Source organism: Megalopta genalis, chromosome 3, assembly GCF_051020955.1.
Source record: "Megalopta genalis isolate 19385.01 chromosome 3, iyMegGena1_principal, whole genome shotgun sequence".
NCBI lineage: Eukaryota > Metazoa > Arthropoda > Insecta > Hymenoptera > Halictidae > Megalopta > Megalopta genalis.
The window spans coordinates 2,594,266-2,621,677 of NC_135015.1; the positions used below are offsets into that span (position 1 = coordinate 2,594,266).

Below are 27,412 nucleotides of genomic sequence, written 5' to 3' on the forward strand. Positions count from 1 at the left end.
TATAGTTGAAAGAATTATTTAGGCAACATAAATTATGAAACATAAAAAACAGAATTGCATTTAGAACAAAATGATGTTTACTTTTATTTAAAGCTTGTACATGTAAAACATTTTTATTCTTCTTACTCTGTGTATTTAAAATCATAAATATTATTTCATTTTAATGGTGTCTAACAAAGAATTTATCACTGACAAGTTTCATAATATTGCACCGTTGCATTGCAATGTAATAAATGTCGCTATATTGTAATATATTGAAGATCGTATACATTATTTATTTGAAAGGTGTCTGCTATAAAAAACATTACACTGACAAGTCCTGGGATATTACTGTGAGTGGATTTAGAGACACACATAAGTATACATATATTTAAGGTACTTGAATACGTATATAACAATAATACTAAATGAACAATCGATTTTGCGCACTCTCTTTATTCATACACAAATAACACTTCTTGACTTTCTCTCTCTCTCTCTCTCTCTCTCTCTCTCTCTCTCTCACGATTGAAACAATAACTGAACTGTTACCGGTACCACATCAAATTCGTTTACCTCAAGAGGTCTCTCACATTTAATCGACGCTCGTTCTTCAATCTGATTGGCAATCATACAAATTACACATCATTACCTAGCATAACATTACATTCATCGACATATTATATTATATATTATACTCTCACGTCATCATACAGTCTAATTGTCAATCGCACTCGCACATCACTTATTTCGTTTCGTATCTTCTTACAATCTATGAAGTTGAAAAACCAACACCACAATTACAAAGTATGAAAGACACGTGTAAAATATTCAAGAAAATGATCACTTTTCCGCTATGGTGTATTACTACTGCGACCGATTAAAAATCAGACAGAATTCCCATGATCGTTTATAAGACTCATTACAGGTGTTTAAGATTGACCGGATAGGTATGTGTATCTTCATAATCGGTTAATCGGTGCGATTGCGATCGTCGAACCTCGCGAAGATTCCCATTAAAATCGTAGAATTTGATCTAAGAATTTTTCCCTGTTGGGTCTTGGGATATGACTCATAAACATTCATGGAATTTCTCATCTTGGCATAATGAGCGACCTATGCGTCGATATCCTTGGAATCCTCTGATCATTCTAAGTACACGAAGAATTTTTCCATGTTTTTTTTTATCAACGTTTACGGTTCTACGCCTTTCTCTTATCCTTACTTCTTCTATATATACATATAATTTATAAGCTTCTCTTCTGCATAGCACCAACAATATTTTACTTCAATTTATTGCTTATTAAAACTGTTAGTAGTTATACTACTCGCAGTAACTTCAAACGCGAAGATAATTTATACAATCTGGAAGTAGAAAATATTGCAGATACAGTAGTCAGCCATCATTTATCTACTTTGATCTAGCAATTAAAGATAAGTTATTTCGTCGTAAAGTGAAAGCACCTTTTATGGAACACTTTTCAGGGAGTATAAGTTCATCATTGATTTTATTACAATTAAAAGTGTTTATTGTCGAATATTTATACCGTTGTGCGATAGATTGATTTTTTTATACAACGTAAGAAATTTTGAAATATTTATATAATGTAAATAAAAAATAATACGAGTAAAAGAGTAAGAGCATGTACCCATTATGGAACACCGTTTTCATACCATGTTCCCGTGTTCCATAATCAATGGCCATAATTCGGAACACCCATTTAAAACGGTCGTTCCACTTTTATATGGTCTATCCATTTTCTTATTGTATTATTTGTGCTACTGTTTCAAGAACGGATCACAATTAAGGCAGTGTTTTGTACGTTAATAGAAAATACTAATTTCTTGAAAATACAAATCATCGGAAGGATTGTTTTAATTGAATCTTAATAATGCAAGTGTGAAAGAACAAAAGGTATGTGAATCAAAAATAAGCAGATCGTGGAAACGACGAGATTGGAAATGAGAATTCATCTGCATGAAAAAAACTATCGCTCGTATCTTCCAGAGAAAAATGCCATCGGTAAAATCGCAATCGAAAAGGGCAATCCGGTGTGTCGATTACAGTTCGAGTGTTCAAATGTGACATATGCAAAGCGCTATTCGCGAAAGGGTTAAACTGACACTAATGCCAGAAGCGTGTGCACGAAAGGTCATTTCAGATTATCGATATCAATCGCATTGTACTACCTAGAATTCTATTTCTCAACTATTAATTTGCAATTTCTATTATAAATTTTAGAATATTGACTCGCAAACTGTGACAAGTGTTTTGTTGACGATGCAGCAGTGTAACTATCGTTTGGATTGCCTGAAAATTGTTACTCGGAGACATTACGTAATTGATGTTAATAATAAAATCATATTATTAGGAAAAGTGGTAGGTACTAGTGTTGATTATTTGCTTGCAAATAATTAAAGGCAAAGTTTTAGGTAAAAGTATATTTATTGGACACACACGGAAACACAAGATCTAATATACAGGCTTGCTCGTAAGAGCTTAGGGACAACGAGTGTACTCGCAAGCTGCTCACCGACGACTGACTAAAAAACCGCAGAAGACACGCAAACTGTGCGTCGGAAAATCCTTAGTGGTCATAAATAACCAATCCGCTCTCACACCGCGTGTAACGGACTTTCGAGTCAAAATTTGCTCAACTCGAGTCGACGCGCGTTTAGCGCTCATGTGCCCTGCAGATGGGCCGCAAGGGCCGTCTTACCTGAAAAACGGACAAGGCCGTAAAACATACGAAGTACCCATTTTCAATAGCATCGAAAATGCCAGACATTTACAACAAGAACTACCACATTATCATCATATTATAAAACACAAAGTAATACAAATATAATGTTAAATAAATTAATGAAAGACGATTATGCGAATTTCGTTTTCCCTTCTAAAATACTTGCGTATTTTCCGTAAACACGCTCTGTACATTTGCTGCATAGTTACATAAACATCCGCAGTCTAGCGATAACTATCGTTTGATTAACCGAAGAATTCAGTGGTTCACTAATTGTTACCTGGTAATTCCGCATAACCGTTGAATTAGGGCAATTCAATCCTCGATGGCGATAGCCACCGTTTATTCATGCGTCGTGTTGTCATTTATAGCTGCTTAACAGCATCCGTTTAACTTTCTTTCCTCGTTCCTTTGAACTGTTATCGTCTTTTCCGTAGTTCTTCCAGTTTGCAATGGGCTCACGCAGCTGTCGCTGTTCGTCAGGACGCATGATGTCACGCATTGTCACTAACGAACAGGAACTCTGGTAATTAGTACGGTTTCCATACCGGAGAAATTCTACGATTACCAGAACACGCGGTGGAACACTCGACATCCTTCGTGAACTTGTGAAACGAACCAAGGAAACGGCTTCGTTGAGTTTTCTTTTCGATCGATAACATCAGTTGGGGATCCAGCGAAACCTTATGCAACTCGATCTTTTCTACAAAGTTAATAAAAACGGTCGAAAGTTCCTACAATAATCTCAGTTGCGTTATTGCTTTCTTAACGTTTATTACAATTACTGATTTCGTTAATAACGTAGTATTATGTTTTCTTTTATTGAAATTCAATACAGTTTTATACTTTATAAATAATATGAATTATTAAAATCGAAATACGATGCGAAACATTGAAATACGATTTAATCGAATGGAGAGAAGTTTGTAATTGGAAGAATTATGGTAACTGAATGTCCTTTCTGTTACTGTTACTTGTTCTTTCTATTATAAAGTTAAAATAAAGCAAGCGGTTAAACATTTCGATCTTGCGACTTTACATCGAAGCAGAAATAACTTTGCAACGAACTGATATCTAGAAAATGTGTTCTTGACATTTTTTTTTCGTTAGGGCTAAAACTTCTACCTTCCAAGAAGCCAAGTCGTTTGATCCAATTTTAAACAAGTCGTTCTCTGTGAAATCTTTCTAGTCTCACCGAAGAAGCTTCTTGCACCAATAGTTACTTATTTTACCGATCCATATTGTATATAAGAGCAATTGTCATGCTCCTCAGCTGTTCCATACAGGTCAGCAAAGTTGTACAAATATAATTGAATTTCATGACGCTGCAGCATGTTCTGAAATAAGAGGGAACACTTTGAACTGTCAACGATTAAGACAAGCCTTCGAACGATCGGAGTCACTGTGATGAATGCAAGATAAGAATTGTCTAAACTAATTATATGAAACTTATGTCTGATAAAAATGTCATTCCACGTTTAGTCATTTTAATAAATTGCCCACATTAGAAAGATGTGTCTTCAAGTCTTCTAATGTTGGTACAGTTTTGTATTTAACCTAGCTATTTTAGTCAAAACTCCATAAAATCCGCAGTCTAGTAAAGTCTGCGGATCTTCGTGCGAAATACAAATATTTGCATCGTTTGCAAGAAACAGTAGCTGTTTAAGAATTTCTATCTTTCTTTAACAATACAAGTAAATCTCAAACTTTCTGCCATAGCTGTTATAATCAACATTTAAAAAGTCGTTGCAGTACAATTATTACTTTGATTCAAATATTCTCAATTATAAATAATTGTTATACGTGGCCGAAATTTTGTTTTCGTTATTCGTAGCTATTATTGATGAAGGTTTATTTGGATTAGTCATAAAAGTTATCGACGAAGAAAATTGATTTCGGTTGCTTGTAAGTTATCAAAGATGAAACTATCTCGAGAAAGATTTTCAAAAATTTTAACCCTTTGCAGTTGAAGCCATTTCAACTCCAAAATGAGAGCATTTGTTTCAAGCTACAGTATTTCCATTCGGTATGGTTGTTTTTATTTGATATATTGGAAATTTAACTTGTTTGCTTACAGAAGATTTCTATTTCTTAACAATTTATCGAATGCAAAACTTTAATAATGTGTAAATTCTTTTTAAAAATGGTAGAGCAATTTTTAGTGTCGCCTCAGAGTCGCCGGTCGAGTGCAAAGAGTTAAAAATAGTAAATTTCACAGGCCTCTAAAATAAAAGCTTCAATAATGTAAGATAAAACCTTCCTTTGTTAAATCATAGCTATTGATCTACCAAACCGACGAAAATGAGCTTTTTGGTGACAGTAGAAACATAGGTATACTAAATGAAAATATTAGGTTGTTCGGAAAATTGTTTCGTTCTTACACGAAAAAAGGAAAGACGATGTTTGGAATTAATGGCGTATAGTTCTATAACATTTTGACATCTTCCTGGTAGCTTTGAAATCTTGTGCCGATAGAAGTCCTGTTTTTTAACTGATAAAATACTAAATCAAGCCTTTTTTTAGCGATCCTTGCGAAGCGAGATTGTCTTGCAAAATAAAACAACTTTTCGAACAACCTAATAATTTCGGTTGGAAAAAGATATTTCTTACTATTAATTTTCCACTTGTGTTTTTAACAAGTGCATTCTTCTTCTGGCATGGACGTATTGAAGAATATGAAGTACTTCGAAATTACGACTGCTTTTGTTCGTGATAAATGCATAAGACTAGTAACGACGAACGAGTTCAGAAGGTGGCACTTAGGTGACCTGCAAGGTAACTTTCCCGGCTTGTCAGAGTGTTCGAAACGGCGATAGGCAGCGTTTCCCTCGACCGACAGACAAGATGATGCTTTAAGTCGGCCGAGCAGCTTTCAGCTCCCGTAGTTGAATCTACGAGGTTGGCTAGGTGTTGTGCAACAGTTGACATCTCATAGAAGTTTCCGCGGAGCGGAACAGCCAGGTTAAACGATGATACTTCGAGATGCTTGAAATTCCCTTGCGGGGGCAGGGTAATCGGTCTGCGGAGGCCATCAAAGATTTCTCGTCCCGCCGCGCCGTTTTCGTTACTACTTTCTCGCAGAATTTCTTTCCGCGACCCCTTTGACGACGACATTCCCTCCTTTCCGGCGTTGCTTTGACATTCAAGCGACTCGGGCAACTCGGCACTCCACAGGCGCAATATTATTATACAAGCCGGTCTCCACTCGGCATATCGGCCAAGCAGTAATAAAATTGCGAGCACGTTTCGTAACACCGCGTGGCCCCGGCGGCGCCATTGTTCGATCGACGCCTGTCGTTCGAGGAATCATATTCAAATTACCGCCTGTCGAAATAACGAGAATACCGTTGCAAAAGTCTATTGAAGAAGCTTGTTGCACCGCTAAGGTATTCGCTCGCCGGGTAACAGTTCGCCAACTATTTGCAGAACACTCGTGAAACCTGAACGTCTCGTCCGAGCGAAGATGCTTTGAATAAGTGGCTTCCGGAGAAATTGTTTGCCGGCTGTAACTCTCGCGTACTCCACCACTCATTTAAGACCCAAACTCCTTCGTGTAATTAGACAAGATGTTATTGTAATTACCGATCTTACTTGCTCCGAATTTAACACTGAACCTACCGATCGAATTCATTTAGATTTTGTAATGCTTTCATTAGGAAACTTGCGCCGATAATATAATTTATTCAAGCATTTCCTATCGTCGAGTCTCTAAAGTTCGTATAATTGTAAAATAAGGAATCGGCTATTTTGACCGAGCTAGTGTTAATCATTGTGAAGTCGAGTAGAGGAAATTTGAAATGGAAATGTTATTAAATTAAATATTTTTATAAGTGAGTAACGGTGTGAAATAATAACAGTAACGAAGTTATCTTTCTTTGCAATTTGAAGAGGAAACAAGTAAAATCGATTATATCGTATTTATATTGTGGTTTCCGGTCAACCATAGTTGCGACGAGACGAAGATCAGCAGATCAATGAGAAACGTTAACGAAGCCAGGCGCATAAAATGATCCTCGATTAGATTTATATTGAATTGTATAAAAGTAATTCAGATCCGCCGAGCAAATTTGTTAAATGCGAACGGTTAAATATGTATAATATATATTCAAAATTATTGTAGCAGAGCCATCTGTAATCTGAACATCGCTCGCTGAAATACGAACCAATAAGTTCACCCTGATGAAATTCATACGCTTTTTGCCACTTTAGTTTGACTAATTAATGGCCAGCCCTTTTAAATTTATTAAAACTTTACATCGTTAATATCCGGAGGAAATTCTAATTGCATATTGACACAATAAAATTCATATTTATCACGGATACAAATGTCAGTATTCGAGAAGAATAATTCCAACGAATTTTCATGTTGTGACCTTTTTCATTTTTATACATTTCATTCATCTGCACCATAGTCGTAAGTAATGCAAAAGTATAATTAATATCATTCACGAGTGTATTGTCCGATTGAAGGAATAAAGGATTTCTCTTTATATTGATTATTTTTAGTCGCATCGATCGCTAGTGAGAGAAAACGATTGTAGACAAAAATGTCCACCTATATCTGGTTTAATTAAAATAGCGAATTAAATTAGCGAAACAAACGCTAGTTTGAGAGCACGAAATGTTGCGATCATTATACGTACATTGTTGTAGCACGACAATGGTGTTAAGATCCGAAGCAAACACGTATAATGTATCGGGGCCATTTGAATCCGCCGTTGAATGTTGAGAAATATTTAATTAAACTCTGTAACGTTGACAAGAGATGAAATCACGGCACGCAGAACAGTTATAAGAAGGCATCAATCAGGTTTCCAAGCGATAGAACGAAACGTGCGAGCATTCGTGACAGTTTCGCAAATTCACGGTAGCGGTAAAGGGCAGTTTGCGTCACGATAAAAGCCAATTAACTTTGCAAAGCGCACGCTTGCGTACAGGCAAACCGTCAATCGACTTTAGAAACCAGTGGTTTTGCCTCGGGCGTTCATTAATTAATTTGGTAAAGTTATAGTACAGTGCCATACGCGGGCAACCATGAAGAGATTGTGACGCCCATTTTGAATATTATCGTTCGCTACAGTTCGTATGTATTTACTACAAAATCGTCGTCAATTGTTACACGGTATAGAAATAATTTTTAATTAGATACCTAAAATCCTGCTGAAATTAGAAACAGAAAATGCGTGTTTAGCATTTCATTCGATGAGACTATTTTTAATAAATCATCGATTGCTGCGATTCGTGATTAATAGTAAGTTATAAATAAATAAAGTTTATAAATTTATTTATAAATAAATAATGACAATAAATAATAACAATAAATAGTAACAGTTTTGTTTGTCGTACTATTTATCCATCGAGTCCGATCATTAATTGTAGAACGTTTAAATTACTTATATACAGTTCCGAAAATCGTCACGTTATTCGTGTGCGATGGATCATTCGATAACTGCGAAAACTGTGTTTTCAGCTGAATTTATATTTCATTAGCACAAATTGCTATTACAGCAGAAAATGTGACACGAATACTGCATTTATTAGAGTATTATACTGATTTTGCGAAACAGATGATCCGAGTCTTCACAATTTCCGGCTAGATGAAAGTACACTTTATCTTGAGCTTAAGGTAGAAAATAGTAGCGAAATATGTGCTGCGATAAAGAATGTCGCGCAGTATTTCACACTTCAGTGTCTTTCAAAGTTAAATTACGGTAATACGTAACCTGACGTGCTTGCGTTCGCAGTCCCATCTACTCGCCTCTTGCACCGGCAAATTTAACGAGAAACAAACGCTGCATTTCTCTTTAATAATATTTAAAGTGTAGTTATTCGAATATCATACGCGCAGATCAAAACTATTCATTATTATCTTATAAATATTTCTTTCCTTCTTCTTTTTATATCTTAGTTTTTACTGTGCACCATGTAACAAAGGATTTTCCCGTTGGCATCGATAAACTGTTATTATTGTTATATAATAATAACAATAATAACAGTAATAAATAATAATTTATTACTATTATCACTATTTTTATTGTTATTATTATTCTATGTTACTGGTAATAGGAGTTTGACTATCGATACAATTAACAATGAATATCGATATGTTACCGACAATTTCGATAAGATCGACAAGATATCGTTAAGATGAGTGGAAGATCCGCAATTTTTCGATGATCGCAGTAAAATAAATTAATTTATTATTTAATTAAATATTTTTGATTCTGTTTGTGCCGATTAGAGACAGCATATTTATTAAGTTTTATTGTCACTTGCAAGTATGAATCTTGATGAAACTACACGATCAGTCTCTTCATTTGCCTTAACGATATTTTATCAATAATATCGATGCATCTCTAACTGGTAAATGATCCGAGAAAGTTCTGCGAGTGCAGGGTTGAAGTTGACGCCTGGAAATGGCAATTATTCGTGCACTAATGCGTTCCGTGGGCCGAAGGGTTGAACGGAAGTAGCGGCGGAGGTCGAAATGAAAATAAGCTTAGGCTCTCGAAGCGATACCTCGGCGAGGTCAAGCGGAGTCGGTGCCGGGGACACAGGAAATGCAATTAGAGAAATGTGACCATGAAATTCCAAGAGGACGGAAGCTACGGGGAATGAAAGACGATGCTAGTGAGAAACCCGGCAAGACCGGAGGTGCCGACGGGATTTTTCAAAGACTTTCCTGCAGAGGCGGAGGAAGCGAGAACGCGTTTCGAGCAATAGGTTCGGCTTAACCGCAACCGGAGGAAATGGTTACATGCGACGCGATGCGATGCGATGGCGAGAGGTTTGCTCCGCACGGTCAGAATCGAACGTAATCCAATACTTTAGTTTCGAAGTCCCTGTCAGGCCCGGCCCGGCCAGGACCGCTTCCTTTTTATACACCGGATCCACAGGGAAAGTCAAGATCAGTCTGACAGGAAATTAATTTTCTCTTTGTCACGCAATTCCGCCGCATCTCCCCTCTACCATTCCTTCCACCGTCTGCCGGTTATCCTGTTTTCCTCCGAGCTCGTATCGACAGGAAGTATGAAAAGGCGGTGAACAAGATCCGAGAGCAAAGCTATTAACGTGAAAATACAACGAGCTAGGATAAAAGTATCTGTGCGCTGCTGTCCGAAAATATTGATCAGTTAATTGCGACACTCGCCGTTTAACCCATTATACTTTGTGGAATGTCCAGTCGGACTCGTGATGAAAACATCAGAGCATAATTTTGTCTTAGTTTTTTCAAGGTAAATAGCATGTTTTATTGCATTTTACAGAGGATGAAAAGTTATACTTGAGTATAGTTGTATGTTGAAAAGTTATATCTGAAATTACGTATTGAGAAGTTACATTTGAATATTGATATCAAGATATGAATATTGATTCAAGTGATTCTGAAAATGAACAACAAGATGAATTTGGTGAGATAATACTCAAGCTTTTTTATTCAAAAAGTGATGAAATATTTTTAAACGCTGGTAAACATATGTATATGTATATGAGCAATAAAGAATACTATGTTTCATCGAAGTTATACAATTCCATAAGAATTCTATGTTTTAAGTAAGAATAGAAACTTCAAGCAATTATTAATTATTTTTGCACGTAAGATACAACGTTTCTCTAGAATGAAAATAAAAAACAATAAAGTAACAACGTAAAGTTTTCTTCATGCAGTTTCACCTTCTCACTATACGTATGTGTTCAGAAATACAAATTAGTTTACGCGTGATTAAACGCGTTTTTTAACACTCGAATTGTTGTTTATTATTTTTGATACTAATGGATATTTCGAGATTACTGACAAATTTGCAATAAAAAGAAAATGGACAATAGAACTTTGTCGCGTTCAATCAGAACAGGACAAACATGTTCTCGGAGTACAAAATGGCGATTCCAAAACAAAACTGTTTTGCTTTACACCGAGATGCATTCGTATCTGAACTATTCCTGTTGGAATAGAGAAATATAAATCGTAGAAAAAAATGACATTTCGTTTTTTTTTTTCGTACCCAAATTGCGATTCGGTAACGGAACTTTTTATTTGAGGAATTTGGAATTTCAAAGTTTATTAAAAAATATTTCGATTTTCTTTGACAAGAAATATGACTTTTTTGGTACATCGAAAATGGCTGTATAAAATGTTACATTGGTTGGTCGAATACTGAAGAAAAAATTTCGATGTATTTGTATTGGAGTGATGGTGAAGAAATGTGAAACAAAAATTCGTTTTAGATATCCAGACTATCTTGAATGTGATTTGAAATATTTATAACCCCATTGTGATGATTCCAAGGTAAATTTGACGAACATCTACGCTTTTACTTTGAGATTAGCTCGAGTCTTAATACTTACAACATTAGCAAATGCAAACATATTTGGCAATCATTGAACATTACACATGTTCTGAGTAAATAATTCGCTACACTGTCGTCTCAGAGTTACAATGTTATCGATCATTGAATATGACATTTTATTGCTTATTAAACATGGTGCTGAAATTTATCAAAATCCACAAAATAGAAATTTAAGACCGACAAATTTTCATTGAGTGTACGATTATATATTTTTGTGAAACCTGTCATTACTATATCAGGAAATTTATGTAGATAATGATATGCTCACCTTGCTCACACCATTTGTTTATTGAATTTTATACCAGTTACAACATTTTCATGGTAAAAATAACCTTACAATATACAGTGAAAACAGAAATTGAAATGAAAAATTGCGACACGTAGAGATTTACGCCAACCAACTAGAAATATCACCAACAATTTCTGTTTGTGACAATCGCTTGATCCGAAAATGCGATTTCAACCTGAACAATCGTTCATGTTCTATTATTGAAAAAGCTGTAACAAACCCAAAAGTTTCTACAACAAACGCCACGCGATTTTACCAAAAATAATCGCAAATTTAGGTGAATGGGTCGATCAGTACCTTAAACATTCTCAGAACCATTTCGAAAAGTTCGTAACGTTTCTCACCGCCATAAAATATGTAAGAGAGGTACGGACCACTCTGTACACCGGCGAAATGAAGATTTTCCCAATCCAGTGGAAATATGCAGCCAATTTTCTGGGAAGTTACGGTAACCGCCGGCTCAGCTAATGCAATTACATTTTTCATAAGATGGAAGATGTAAACGCGAGATTGTCTGCCGTGACTTTCGCGTAACAGAGTATTACCTATTGATGGGTTGTGTCGAGCTAAGCTGATTTAGGGCAAAGACACCGAAACTAGGTTTAGCGAGCTTAACAGTGCTCAATATTTTACCGTTACTATCGATCCGGTAATTCGGCAGTGGAGCAGTTGACGGATATTTCTCTTCCTGGATTTATTAATTAAACGCCTTCTCGGTCTGAAGCACTAAGACCAGTTTTGAATAAATTCTTATCTCGGATGCTCACTCACTATGCTCACTAATATCACTGAAATGGGATATTAAAAATCTGTATAGTTCTGCTTATTGATTTATTATATAATTTTACCTTCTAACGATATACGCTTATCGACAAATTTAAGAAACTTTACATGTATATTGTTAACAATTGAGTAAAATTTGATATTTCAATAAATATACGTCTTATCAAACCAAAAGTGTCTGTAGATTATAATGAAGCACATAACGCATTGTTTATATTGCAATATTGTTTTATTTAGTGTATAGGACAAAGATAAAAAAGGTACAAAATAAATAAAACAAATACAAAATACAAAAATTGAATAAAAGTTAAAAATTAAAAAATTATAAATAAATGAAATCTGTACTATATTCATTCACACATCACTTTTTACCTTATGTTAAGAAGGTTTACTTTTTATTTTTTAACTTTTGCGGATATCGTATTATTTATAATTTGATGTTCTATGTTCCTTCTTCACATCATTCTGCATTTTCTACATATGTATACGGTATTCCATTTAAAATTTCTAATTTTTAAAAGTCCTGATTTTCTGCTGTAAATTATAGCAAAATTATATTATCGTGCATTCATGCATGCAAAGTAATATGACCTCAGAGTGATATTATTTTCAGCTCATTAAAATTAGTATTTGTTGTATTTAACAAAATAACAGTTTACCTTGCATAAAGATATGCATTTCTATATTGATTTGCATAAACGGTATAATTAGTTTTACATCACTTAATGCTACGAATCTCAGATATTTTATACGTTCTAGTTATTTCACAAGCACAGATTACTCGCCTACCATTAATTTCAGAAGGAGAGCGACATCATTAGAGCATGAATACGTTATTTATCTAAATTTGCTAGGTGTCTGAATACATACTTATGAAGGATAGTACACAGCGATGGAGCCATTATACGTCGTCGGCGGTGTAATAAATTCCCGAGAAAGATCCTCAGAAGGATATTAAAAATTTGTTCGGTGATCCCTGAGGGTTTAACTAGTATGTAATACCAGTCGTCGTTGTAATAAGCGACACGGTATTAATCAAGATCGCTCGGGGAGTAGATTTGGAATCGCGAGACGAAGATATTCGTCCTGCAACAGTTCGGATCATGCTCGCGTTTTAATTTCGATCGAAGCGCGCTCCATGGAACTTTCCTGCATTCCTGTCGCTTCAATTTCGATATGCGCTGCACAATTCAAAATTGCAATTAGCGAAGCGTTTCCGATATTGTTCCATGTTGGAACGCGGATGGAAGAGAGCGGACCGGTCACAAACAACAAATACAGATGGCCGCGAAAGGCGGCTCCGATGCGACACATACGACGAAAAACACTGCAAAGACCAGCGTAAACATTGTTTTAAGTGCAATACATATGTTGTGGACGAGGTGTAAACACGATGGCAAGTGCAGTGCAGGTGTACCATAGTTGGTGCACGTGCGCCGAGATGATGTCATTACCGGTGCTTACTCTTCGACCGATATTTCCATGTTTGGCCTTCCATAACGACGTACTTACGTGCATCGGCGAGCTCGAACTCGCTATCATCGCGATTTCTGCAACTAACTGTTTTAATCGCGGCGATATGCATAAGCGTCTTTGTGCTCCAAATTCGCAGGCTGAACGGGCAACACGGTGCTGCTACTCCTTAAATAGACAAGAAGAAGAATCATACTTTTTACTTTAACTTGTCCAATGTTTTGAGCCTTAGAAAATGCAATTCTCATTTTACAATTATTGGTAATCAGTGAATAGCGGAACTTTATGCAAATTTCCATTTTCATGCGTCACTTTACAAAAATTAGAATTATAAGAAAGGTCCACAAATGTATCAAGATCTGCAGGCTAGTTCAGCGTTGATTTCTTACGTGACATTTGTGATCTTAATTGAAAATGTTCCAACTGTCTTCTAACTGTGTTTTGGATATCATTGTTGAAGTTGATATCAGCTGCAATATCAGTTGCAAATGAGACATCTTTTTCGGTTGCTTTTCGTAGTTTGCCACTTTTTAGTCGGACAGAATGAGGGCCAATTTTTAAAAGTTTGTGTCACACTTACTTCCAAGCAATTTTTGGTCTGCTAATAATAACGTAAAGTTTGATAGACAATGCAAAATAATCAGGTACTATTTATTTCTCTCTGCAGTAAAAACAGGGGGAATTGTAATTCATCGTCTTTTTATGGCCGCTACTGCAATTGAGTACTTACTGGACTGCGGATCATTATGCATTTATGCCAAATGCAGATTTTTTATAAAGTGCAAGAAAACGTATAAATTAACAAGGCTTAATAGAAGTTTTATTTTCATTTCACAATGAATAATCTTTTAGTTGAAGGAAACTTTATTTTAATTCATAATTTCATAAAATAACATATAAAAATGACAATATGCATCAGCAATCCAGTAATTAGCAACACTCTTCTATCAATTGTTTCAGTATATAATAAAACAAAAAACATTACTTTGACACATCACTGAAAAGTTTCATGTATTTTAGCAAAAAAGAGCTAAACACACAACATAGCTTCTTGATTTAATTAGATTAATCATTTACAAATTATATAGAAATACCATTAAATACATTTTTACTTTAAATGGATAAACTCTACAGTTTGCTCATTACCAACTGTTGCAGCTTACAAATACTAATTATACGTACAATGTTTGCAGAAGTGGCGAAACTCGAATTGACGTTTCTACATTGTGAAATGGATTTACATTTGAATTATTTATCCTAAACAAACCTGCAGTTGCAACAGCATCGAACATTGTGTATTTTCATGTTAATAATATTAATAACTAGACGACACTTACAAAAATATAAGTCACAATCAGAGACTAATGGAAATAATGTCTGACGATTTATCTTACGAAACACGTAAAAGCAATGTTGTAATTTATATTGCGACATGCGCGATGACAGAAGTAAATTATCGGACAGTTAAATAAGAAATCGCGAAATGTCCGAAAAGACGAAACAGAATACGAATGAGTACTTAATTCGTTTCGCCCAGTTAGCAGGCGGTCCTTTATGAAAAACTTCTTCATTTTCCCACTTACACACTATCTTGCCAATTACACGAACGAATGTGCTCGCCACCGCATATTTCTTCATATTCTGATTGCACCCCTCTTTTCCACTTTATACGACTTCCTTATATGGAGCTTCCCTTCATAATTCATCTTCATAACAGATAAAATATATTTATGTATCTCCCGTTTTACTCGAAATTTATGACCGTGCTGGCGTTCTCTTTTTTCTCTCCACCCCCTCCCTTTCTCTCGTTTTGATATTTCTCTTTAGTGTAACGCACACTTTTTACGTTCAAGCAGATGCAACGGAGCCACGGTATATTCATTATACGACGTATTAAATCGTATTACTACCGCCAGAAGCCTGTTCCTTCGCGCAAAAGCAAATCCAAATTGTAAAACAGCTTTATTACGCGCGGCTTTATCCCGCACACGAAATCGGTATTATATGTTTAAGATTTTTTGCTGTAATTTTGCCGAGCGAGCTGTTTACATTCTCTAATACCATGGAACTTACTGGCGGATATCCATTGCACTTTCGTTCGGCGAGTGATTTGTAATTTCATAAGAGACGAAAACTGTTTTCTTTTGGTTAATAACTATTATGTCTCGACAAAATGTTATCCTTCTTACTACTGCAATAAAAATAAACGCGTTTCATCCGTTCACCGTTTTCTACATATCTGAGATTCTTGTGGGGAATTTCATCAATGATTCAACGATTCGTACAGATTTTAACTTTCTATGAAATTGAGCTGATGCGATCGTACAGTACTTACAGTTTTAACAACTTTTCGAACATAATCAAATGTAACCCCGTAAAATTTACTTCAAAAAGATGCCATAGCAACTTTTAGTGGTACCTCCGAGTACCATTCGAGTGCGAAGGGTTAATAATTCCAGTCGATGATCATTTTTCAATAGCAGTATAATAAAAGAACATATAATATTAATTGAAGGGTTCTGACAAATATGGATGTTTCTCGGAAAATGTTCTCCTTTTTATTGCCTTTTTAGAATCTATAGACTCCACTGTCAATAAATTACTTACATTGAAATAATTGGATTCAAAACGCGAAAAGTTAAACCCTCAACGCCGAAGCTATTTAACACTAGATTTACGGAGCACAAAAAACAGCTGCTTCATATTAGTTTATAAAAGTAACGATAAGACATTTAACATAACATATAAATTGAATAAATAATTCATAAATGTATCTTTACGATATGAATAATCGTAAATGAAAAAATTAGTGACCCATTATTTTAACGGATTCCGTAAATCTAGCGTTAATGAAGTTTAGTTGTGTCGAAATAATGTATTGCAATATATACCATATAATAGTAAATAATACTTATAATAATACATATAATACCATAGAATTTCTTATTGATGCATTTATATGATGGCAGTGTTATGTTAATATTATAAAATTAATGTCAAAATGTTAATGTAATTAAAATTATAACGTTATTTTTGTATCGATGTATGAAAAACACAGGTGTTGGTACAAATCCTGTCGTTTAGAGGTTAATTGAATAAAATGAATAAAATAAAGCTTTGAAACCGAGGATCTCGAAGCATAATTTTTGTCAGAGACATCAGAGATTTCCAAGAACCCTTCAAATGTCTTCAAAGTAGAATTCTTATGAGAAGCGAAATGGTTTCGTCGCAACTGGTAATAGAGTGAAAATCACGGTCAGTGTTAACATACGAAAATAAATCGGTCTAACAGCGTACCGGCAGCGCGCAGTTTTCTGCCGGCAACAATAAATCATCATTCGCGCCAAAGTTTCGTCGTGATTTATGATTAACCCGTCAGATTTCTGTGGTGGTGCATCTGAAAGCGGTTGATTTATTCGGTTTACGATCAGCCTCGGACTGATACTATTGACCGTGCCTTTTGAAACGCAGCGTCGTCGTTCCGGACACGTTCAAATTATCCGAATCACTAGCCGGAATACCGTCCACGCCTCTTGAGATTCCAAGCTAAACAAACGGCTACCCTTGCCGAAGCTGAAAATGGCATAATGCGATTCTCGGATTCGAGGATTTACCGGCATTAAGGGTTGGGTTTGTCGACCATTTCAAACAGAGTTTAGAAACCGTTTTATGTAGGGTTTGTGAAACTCGAAACTGTTTTTGAATATCTACTGCCAGGATTATTTCTAATTTTGTTCATCAGTTTATTCAATATGTTTTGTCATGTACTCGTTCTTGAGACGCGAGGTTTTTCTATAAACTGCAATGGAACATGTTCCAGTATTTGTCAAGAATTAAACATTCGAATGACAATATTTATGTTTGGAATAATAAATGTGTTCTATACAAAATTCCTACGTACAATGAATAATGTATGATCGTGCTGTGATTAATTATAAATACATTCAATAGGTGGCACTGATATTTATCTAAGCCGTCGTAATTGATTGTTTATTCAAAAACATTTGCAGTCAATGTATTTATCAGGATAATATTTGACATACGGCTCCACAAACACGTTCTATTATATTTCATGTAGCAGCACACATGTAGCAGAATAACTTATTGAAATAAAGAATTATGCTACTAATTTATTCAAATAAAGAATTATTCGAATAAATACGTAGAATAGTTTATAATTATAATATATTGAACTAAAAAGAATTCATCGGGTAATTATCTTAGCTGAATATTTATTCAAAACAATTCGAATAATGCTCAACTCTAAATACAAGGTTAGCCGGGTGATATTTTCAACCCGCAGAAATAGACGTGTCCTTTAGCTGCAGGTGAGATATCGAGATGCGAGTAATCTGCGCGTCAGCTTGAGTCCTGGTCGTCGCATTGCGGAAATTTCAGGAGCGCATAAATTACGAATGTTAATTCTACGTTCACGTGCAACACATACACAAATACACAAATACACACACGCGTAAATACGGTGTAAACGGTCTCTGCGGGCGAAAGTGTGCGGACGCGGCGTGAAAACACAGTCACTCGTAAATAAGTATTTCAACGGCAGTACATACACGTCCGTAATTAATAAGACGGATACAAGTTCTGTGCAGTCGCCCCTCGGTATACACCGAGCATTCGTTTCGAGGGGGTTCTTTTCCGCACGTGGTTGTAAATTCCGTAAATGGTGCCGAAGGTGTAGGGTCAGGTAGGCAAACTCGGCAACGAATACGACCTGCGGACCCAGAACGAAACCGTCCTTACCCTTTCTTTTCAACCTCTCCTTTCGGTAAAAATCGACTCGGGAAAGTCTATTACCAACGCGTCCCCAACCGCGTCTGCCGTTTCCCTTACACAGTGAAACTCATTTTCAGGCCGAGTGACATGTTTGCCATTGCTGGATAAATCGCAAGCTACGAGAATATCGTGCCGCTTAAGAAATTTCGTGTCCTGTACTACCCTACGTTGCAAACGATCTTGAATATCGTGTAATTTATATCTTCGTCGACCTTGATGGATGTTGGCGAGGATACGACCATGACAAACTTTTTCTGAGATATTTCAAGTTTCATTGTCGAGTGGGCGGGATCGTAACAAATCAACGCGTATCTGTGGTGGCCGCACGAGAAAGTCGAATTTTCGCCAAAATTATATACATTGCCGTTTTTACAGAACAGAAGCTTTTCTTTTACTGTTTATCTTCGTTGTTTAAATAATTTATTAAGTGCGATATAATGAAATATTAAAGCAACTTAGATATCTCCCTGAGTATTGCATTATGACCTCTCTGCGGATCTTTGTGCATTTATATTACAAAGCACGAGTAACAATTTTAGTTTCGTTTCGATATAAGAAATCATCTGGTCAGCCAAATAAATTGTTCTTCGAAATAAGTACTGAAAATGAAAAATTGCATAAAGATCCGCGATCTAATTGTGATTTTAAGAAACTGCGAGTTACCAATTGAATTTATCTATTTTTACATGGACATAGTAGACATTCGTGGACATCACTTCCTGAAAGTGGTCGTAGTCTTGCTAAATGTGCTTTTCTGAAATAACTCTGGCTTACACGTTTCTGTCCACCCACTAGAGGCACATCAAGGTCAAAGTCATTGATGTAGTATAATAATAAAAGGAAATTAAATTATCAGCAAAGGAAGAATTAGAGTCTTGAAATGATGTTATTCTTCATGTCGTAAATTTTTTTATATAATTAGAATTTATGAAAATTAAGATAAAATGTCCTCTGAAGTAAATAATTAGCGAACTTACTAAAACAATATTGTTTTGTAGACAAATAATAAATTTTTACAATATATCAAATAGAATTATAATGGTTTCATTAGAATGGTTAGTTAAGGTGCATTCAATGTTCCAAATTCCTGTTTTATGAAATGTGTACAAAAATCCCACTATAAAAACCGAATTTATTCATTCAAAAGACCAAAATTTCTTTAGAAAGTAGCATTTATACAGTAAAAGCTCGTTGGGAAAAGTGTATCGAAACAAATGGTTACTATTTTGACTAAGTATAAACATCTTTCAAAAAAGATATGAAGTTTTTACTATTCATTTTTAAAAATCTGACATTTCACATGCATAAACCTAATACAATGCTCTTAAGCTTTTTATATGAAACGATATAACAATTAATATATAAATAAAAAAAGAAGTAAGAATATATTTGCAGAATTCAATCTTGGCTTCAATAAACTAGCCTCTGTAGATAAATAAATTGCATGTTCGCAACCTCTGTAGTAAGATACGCGCGTCATCGCTACATAGAGATTCGCCCTGAAAGGATTAATGCTCTTGCTATTTAATCTCGAACGAAAGTATCCCCTTCATGCCTCCCCTACGTGAAGAACCAAAGGGACCTAAATGTACGATGCGTACTAAACCTCGTCCGATATTTCAGATGCGAGGTAGCAGGGGTTTCAGCCGCGGTTTATCTTCATCGTGCGTTTATCGCGGATGAATCGCGTGTGTTTGTATCATTGTGCTCTGCCATGTGCGAATACGAGTCCGGTATTCCGAGCTAGACGTTTTGCGGTTGTAGTCCGCTGCAGTTGCCAGGATCCTACAAGTGGTTGACCCTGGCCGCGACAGTTTGCTAGCCGACTGTTGAGGCCTGCGCCAGCCGTAAACTCTGTCCCGAAGGCTTCTTCGAGATTCTTCCCTACGGTTCCGTTTCAAACAGGTGTATTACCTGCTACGGACGACCGTCTATGATTCGCCACAGAGCAAGCAATTAACCATTCAATTGACTGTTCGTGTCTTTTCATCCATTTCTCTTCCTTTTTCTCCGCGTTTCCTATATTATATGGGTACTGTGGCTACGGTTATTTCCATTGCGAGCCGAACTTTCTTTATCCTTCCCCTCATCTTTTCCTTTCCACCTGCTTTTACTCCAGCACCCATAAAAAGGCGTCATACTACTACTACTACTACTCTCTCCCTCTCTCACTTACTCACTCACTCACTCACTCACTCTCTCACTCACTCACTCACTCACTCTCTCACTCTCTCACTCTCTCACTCACTCACTCACTTACTAACTCACTCACTCACTCACTCACTCACTCACTCACTCACTCACTCACTCACTCACTAACTCACTCACTCACTCGCACACACACGCACACACACACACCTTCGGGTCGAGAGATTGGCCCAATATCCGTGTCATTGACACTCATTGCGATAGGCAGCAATAAAGTGTCCTCCCTGTTTCACGCGCGACCAATTTATGAACAGCTGCTTCCAGCAATTCGAGGACCTTCGCGAATACCACGATACCTTTAATTGCCATTTGATTCGTCGCGTTGTCGTCCCAGTTTTATTGGGAACGTAAAATATTTTTCTTTTTGCTGGTCTTCGCTTATAGTCGTGTCAGCTACGATTGGCTGTTATCGAGGACTTTGACGTTTTCACGTTCAATTCCGGCATTCGAGGACTGCTCGAATTTACATTGTACAGTTTTTTTTTCTATTCAGAATCCATTATAATTGACATTTTTATTAAAAATCTACTACAATTTAAGATTTCTATTTAAATTTCTATTAAAAATCTATTATTACACTCATTAAAAATCAATTAACTTAAATTTCTATCGAAAGTCTACTACAATTCAAACTTATAATAATTCTACATGTTTATTTGTATGTCAGGTTGATCAACACGTTCACGGTCATCGCAATTGTTTTATTCTGATATTATAGCGAAAAGTTTGCAGAATTGTTTGAATCTATTTTTCATGAAATTCTCGTTTACATGCGATTTGTTAGGAAACGACAATTAATTTCTAATGGTTGCTTTTACGGTTGCTGAAACCAGATGAATGTTAGTGTGAGGAATTTTTTGATAAATTCTTTATTCGGGTGCTGTTACTAAAATATTCGGACATATTGAATACATCGAAAATATTCATGGATAAGATACATTTTTTTGCAGCAATTGTCTAAAATTTTTTTTGAAATGTTAGGTTATTTTAAATGTTTCATACATAAAACAGGTATAAGTTTATTCAGTTGTAATTGGTTGAAAGTGACAAAAAGATGTGTTAAAAAAGTTATTATGCAATGACTAAAATACTTCTCTTAATTTTTTGTAGGTAACTTTGTAGGTAACTGATTTTGATTACCGAGATCTACAAAACGCATTGATTTCCGTTATAATAAATGGTTAATAACTGGTTCATTTAACCTTTTTATTGTTTATCATTCCTGCCAATTCCAATTAAGTCTAATGTTTAAAAAGTTATTCATTGTTAAAAAATGTCCGAATATTTTAATAAGTAACTGTATATTGTACGAAGCTTGAAAAAATTTAAATCCAATTCTGTTATTTTCATAAAATGATACACATTAGTTGCCGTTTAGCTCTCGGTAGTTCTAGTGTTAAATAATTATACTTTGTTGGTTGGTGTTATTTTAACAGATTGTCCGAGGCTGCTTTTTCGTAAATTAGGAAGAACGAGATTTTGAAAAGCGATATCAGGATCGTAAATATGTCAGCCTTAGTGACAATTATGAGGGTAGCAGCCTTGTCCGGCTGCAAAGGCTCGAAACGTAAATTATTACCAGAAACGTGGTTCCTAACGAATTTCCTGGGAATCCCGGAAATTGTTCGGACCAAGCTATATAAATACAAAAGACAAATAATGCGGGCTCAGGTATACGAGCGCGCATTTTCTGACGGCGGAGTATTCCCTGGGAATACTCGGGTATTGTCTGCGAAAACCCGGGTGCCATAATTCCAAGACGGATATTACCCTTGACAGCGGTAATATTGACGCGTACTGAAATGCGTAAAAACTTGTCATAAAAAGGTTTTAGCAATATCATCGGTAATTTAGTAAAGCAATATTTTTAAGGTAATTGTAAAACATAGAAGTTGGAATGTATTCCTTTGATTAACAACAATATTATAGTAACTAGAAAAATAAAAATTGTTCAATATATAATAATGTGTTATATTATACATAAAATCAACAGTTTAATTATCAGTAAAAAGTGTTGTGAATTGTAAGTGCCGGGTTCAGATTGATCGTCGCTACATAACGTTGAAACTCCATTCGTTTATTTACACGAATAATGCTCCCAAAAACTGCTAAACGAATGCTTTCATCTTCGCAAACGATTGTAAATATTTCCGCACAGGCACACACGCCACTTTATAATTCAATTTAATTGTCGGCTGCGAACCGTTGAGTGCAATTGTGCTTGCTTTTTAACACGTTATAATTGAAGCTAATTTTATTTACCGAATTGTTAATCAGTTTTCATCGTCCGAGTAGAAAGAGCATTCGATTATGGAGATGCAGAGTGTCTGGATTGAAGAGGAACATCGATATTATTCAAAGCAGAAATTATTTGCATAAAAATTTAATATTTAATCGTAGTAAGTCATTGCATCTTGCAAACGTATTAACACATTAATCATAATATGCGATTTTACCTTGCAGATATTAATCTACCTCGAGGAATTGCATATTCCGTGCGTACTGCTTGAATCTTAGATAGCGAAACACATGTCGTCATGTGTATGCACTGACACGTGAAAATTGTAGATTGCCAAGCATGTCTACCGTCGACGACACTGTCCCGTGTACACGCGCGTGTAGTTATAAACTTAATTAATCCTCTGTATAGAGAAACATAAGCTACACATGTATATGCATGGTTGCAGACGTCTTTAATACAAACCTTAATAACGGAGCGAAATGTTATATAAAGTCTGATGGTAGATACAAAATACCTGGTTAGTAACAAAGTGACCTGAGTTTGACTTAATTAAAAAATTCCCATTTTATGGTAAGTAAAAACTTCCGTATACATATAACGCGAGGAAATACAGCTATTCAACAAAGTTTCTGAAAGCACGTAGAAGGCACAGTTTTTCGATTTACGTATAATGTATATTGATCACAATTAGACTGCGGATTTTGTATGCAAAATTTTCAAAAATTGCAGAAAACAGAAGCTAAATAGGAATTTCGTTCTGTAACATTTACCGAGCCAATTAAAATGACCGATTTCACATTTTTCCTTTAAATGTTTTTCGAATTGAAAATCGAAATGATTGAATAAATTTTTTAATTCATTGTAATAAAAATGGTGAAAAGTCTAGATAAACTTAGTCTTGTCATCGTTATGATAATCACTATACTCACTTTTTACTGTTTGTGTTTTGCCACATTTTCATAAAAAAAATTCATAAAATTCGCATTCTAGTCACAATATCATTAAAACTACGTCAAACATGAAATCAGTGTGCTTTCAAGAAATATACAGAATACATAAAAATATTCTGTGGTCCCTTCTCGGCAAGATAATCGCTTAGATAGAAATCCTTGATAAAGAAGGTCGAGCCGAAGAGGATTTTCCTCTTGTAAAAACAAATCTAACCCAAGGTTACAATACTAACAAGTCCAAGGATTTTTCTACTATCAATATTGTCGGATACACTCTTGGTCCCTATATTATTCTTATATTTTTAGTATCGTTTGTATATATATTCTTCTGTAACACAAAAATAAACCAAACCATCCGAGCATATGAAATATATCGAAATCACGAGAACGTGTCCACTTTGAAGATATAAGCAAGGCTTGTATTTAGTTGTTTAACTGTAAACTTTTATAAACATAAGTTTTTTAGTGAACTTTTAACTTCTGAACTTTTATGTTAACATTCAAATTCTCTTGTAAATGTTCAATCTTAACAGTTGTTTTGTATATATTTTGATTAATATAAATTCTGAAGAAGGAACATTTATTTCTAAACAGATATTTTCAAGTAAAAGCAACTTAGCATTATTATTTAAGGAACGGGGATCAAGACAAATATAGATGGGTAAGCGAATCTTGATTTTATGTGCTTATTTTATTGTACGTTTAGATTGAATGGCAAATTGGATAAAATAAATAATTATGTAAGTATTTTAACTTTTTCAAAGCAGAATAACTCTGTTACTGTCTAACTAGAACTTTTTATCATTCCCGAAAAAATAATAATTTTCTATATATGCATAAATATATGGAATGAAAGTTTCAGTGGATTTATAACTGTTTTCTTAGAACAGAAAGGTTAGAGCCAAAAAATAGCTGTTACATCAAAAGCAATCGAAAATTTTAACAGTTTCGCTCAAACCCTGTGTAGGGGCGACTGTCAAACTTGTTCAGCTAGGCTGTCATAGTAACTAGTAGATGCGTATATTTATACACCTGCGAGGCAATGCATTATGCAAAGCTTGACGCATTGAAAATTGTCGAGCTCGGTTAATAAGTGATCCCTTTCGAGGTAGTTATTCAAGCAGTGCGTCGGACAACACAATTTTGTCGTAGCTAGCCTGATAAAGAAACAGCCGAGTTTATGCAAAAAATACATATACGCGTAAGCATAAGAGGTAAACTCGGGTAGAAGCTATGCATATAAACATGAGATGCATTTTACGGGCAGAGACATCACCATATACAGTATTACGGTGACGATGCACGGACCCGTGATGCGTATTTGTAAACCTGCGCGGGTGCATCGGTTCCATTTACCGTTTCACTTATCAAAGAAATATCGATAAAGCGATTTTTATTGTGGCCGACGATTCTACGAAACTGAATAAATAACGGGAACGTGAAAAACCTATTAGGGGATGTTGTTTTTACCAGACCTATCACTCGTATACGATCATATGCAGTAGAACTTCGACAACTTGAATCGAAACGATAACCTCTCTACCAGACTCGAAACAAAACTTCCTCAACGCTTCGATTGTTAACAAAGTAAAAAATATCATAAAATTAAATTATTTTATTGTATCAAATTAAAATTGAAAAGTTAAATTTTACGATATCAATTACTTTGTCAATACTTTTACGTTTTGCGAATCCTAGTAAAGTTAAGAACATATTACAGTTTAGCGTAAAAATTAATTTCCAATTCTGAACAAATATTATTACGTATGGGTGACACTAACTTTTGACTAGTTTTCATCTGCATTATCTTCCACACAATTAATTTTGACAATTTTTATTTTACATTTATGACAAAAATTAATGGATTGAATACAGAAGAATTGAAGAGTTCGAACAATGTAAAAATGTTGCACTATTGTCAACTGTAACCAATGCAGTGTTACTACGATATAGTCGATTTTGTGAACGAAATGTATAAACACAGTTGAAACAATTACATTGTCATGCTCCTTTTGTTTTCATTTAGATGGCAAGTGCCATCCAAAGTGTAAACGTATACAAAAATTGAAGAACATTGTCGTCTTCTCTTTAATGTATTAAAACGATTAAAAGGAGAACTACATTTTTATTTAATTTTCGTTTCGTAGAATTGTGTTCGAAAATTTTATTTTCCATAAAGATCTGCCAACTACCAACAAGTTTAGCATCCACCAATTCACCTAATAAAACACTCATAGCATGAATGCCCATTTGCGGTTTCTAATAACACGAACAGTTGGTCAGCAATCGTTCGGTGGCCGCGAATAGGATCGTTTACCTTCTGCTACGGAAACATTTGAGTTCGGTACGGACATGTTCCTATCGTAATTGTAACAGCAGAACGACTGCTATCGTTCATTAAAACATCGACTTGTTTCACGTGCAGAAAGCGACTCGTGTTACAGAGAAATCCGAGACCCAGAACTTTCAACCTGACGTCGTCGGACGTCTGTGCCCCGTTGACGAAACTAAGAGACTAAAGAAGATGGATGAACGAGCAACGGAGAAAGGTAGAACCGGAAAATACGTGTACGCGTGGTTGCACGCGGCTTACAGCTGACGCCCTCCACACTCCAGAAATTTGTATGACCTTTGTCTTCATTCACTACGATCGAAGCTAATCGTTCCGCTTTGAGAGCAGAACTGCCACGTTTGTGGTCTACAACGTGCAGTGGTCGAAAGTCTCCAGAACAAACTCGTTTTGTAGGGTAACGTCGTTCTAAAAAGTCTTTGCGGCTGCATTGAAATATATCGTTTGTATATTACTAATATTTTACTAATATATATTATGAGTATAACTTTAAAACAACAATTTACTGTTAGAAATAACTGCAGTATATGGCATTTAGGAATCATTTTCAAAGTTTTATCGTATAGATATTATATATCGTATTATATATATATATAAACGTATATATATATATATATATAAACGTATATATATTATTCAATGCAAAAAGACGTGCCACAGGGTAACAAAAAGAATCAGTGACTACAAATTTTTTTATTCTAAAAGCAAAGCTGGAAACGTTACTCATGATGACTACATTGTAAATATTCGTTCAAATTAAAAATTACTTGAATCTTCTAGTCTTTACACATATTGTTATAAAAATTAATATTCACAGGTTAGTCGGAGTGTTTCCTCGAATCCAATTTACTTACTTATTGATATAATAGTCGAATAAAATTCTATACTTGTCCCGCCGTTTTACTAATTCTTTTATCATGCTAACAGCAAATAATGCATTCGTCTCGAAGTCTGAACCAGTTTCGAACATTTGTTTTTACTTCTTTGTCCGGCGCATTGGTGAAACTTGTTCGTCTACTTTAGAACGGATCAACCTACTCATAAAAATTAGCATAATTTATAGAGCTTATATCACTTAAGCATCCGGGAGTACATTTCAGATAGCATTTTGCCCCTTGAAACCGGGGAATACTGCACGCTCGTGTCGAGTATATTTACATACGATGCTGGAACGTGTGGTGAAGATTATTAAAATACGTTTATCATTATTAGGGGAACATAAGATTCCAAGATGAATGTTGTAAAACCATTTCATTGG

General features: G+C 35.2%; 1 pseudogene; it reads right to left on the bottom strand.

Moving 5' to 3' along the window:
• Nucleotides 1-27,124, bottom strand: part of LOC143258912 (protein asteroid-like) — a 34,073-nt pseudogene extending 6,949 nt beyond the window's left edge.
• Between the last annotated feature and the right edge of the window lie 288 nt (nt 27,125-27,412).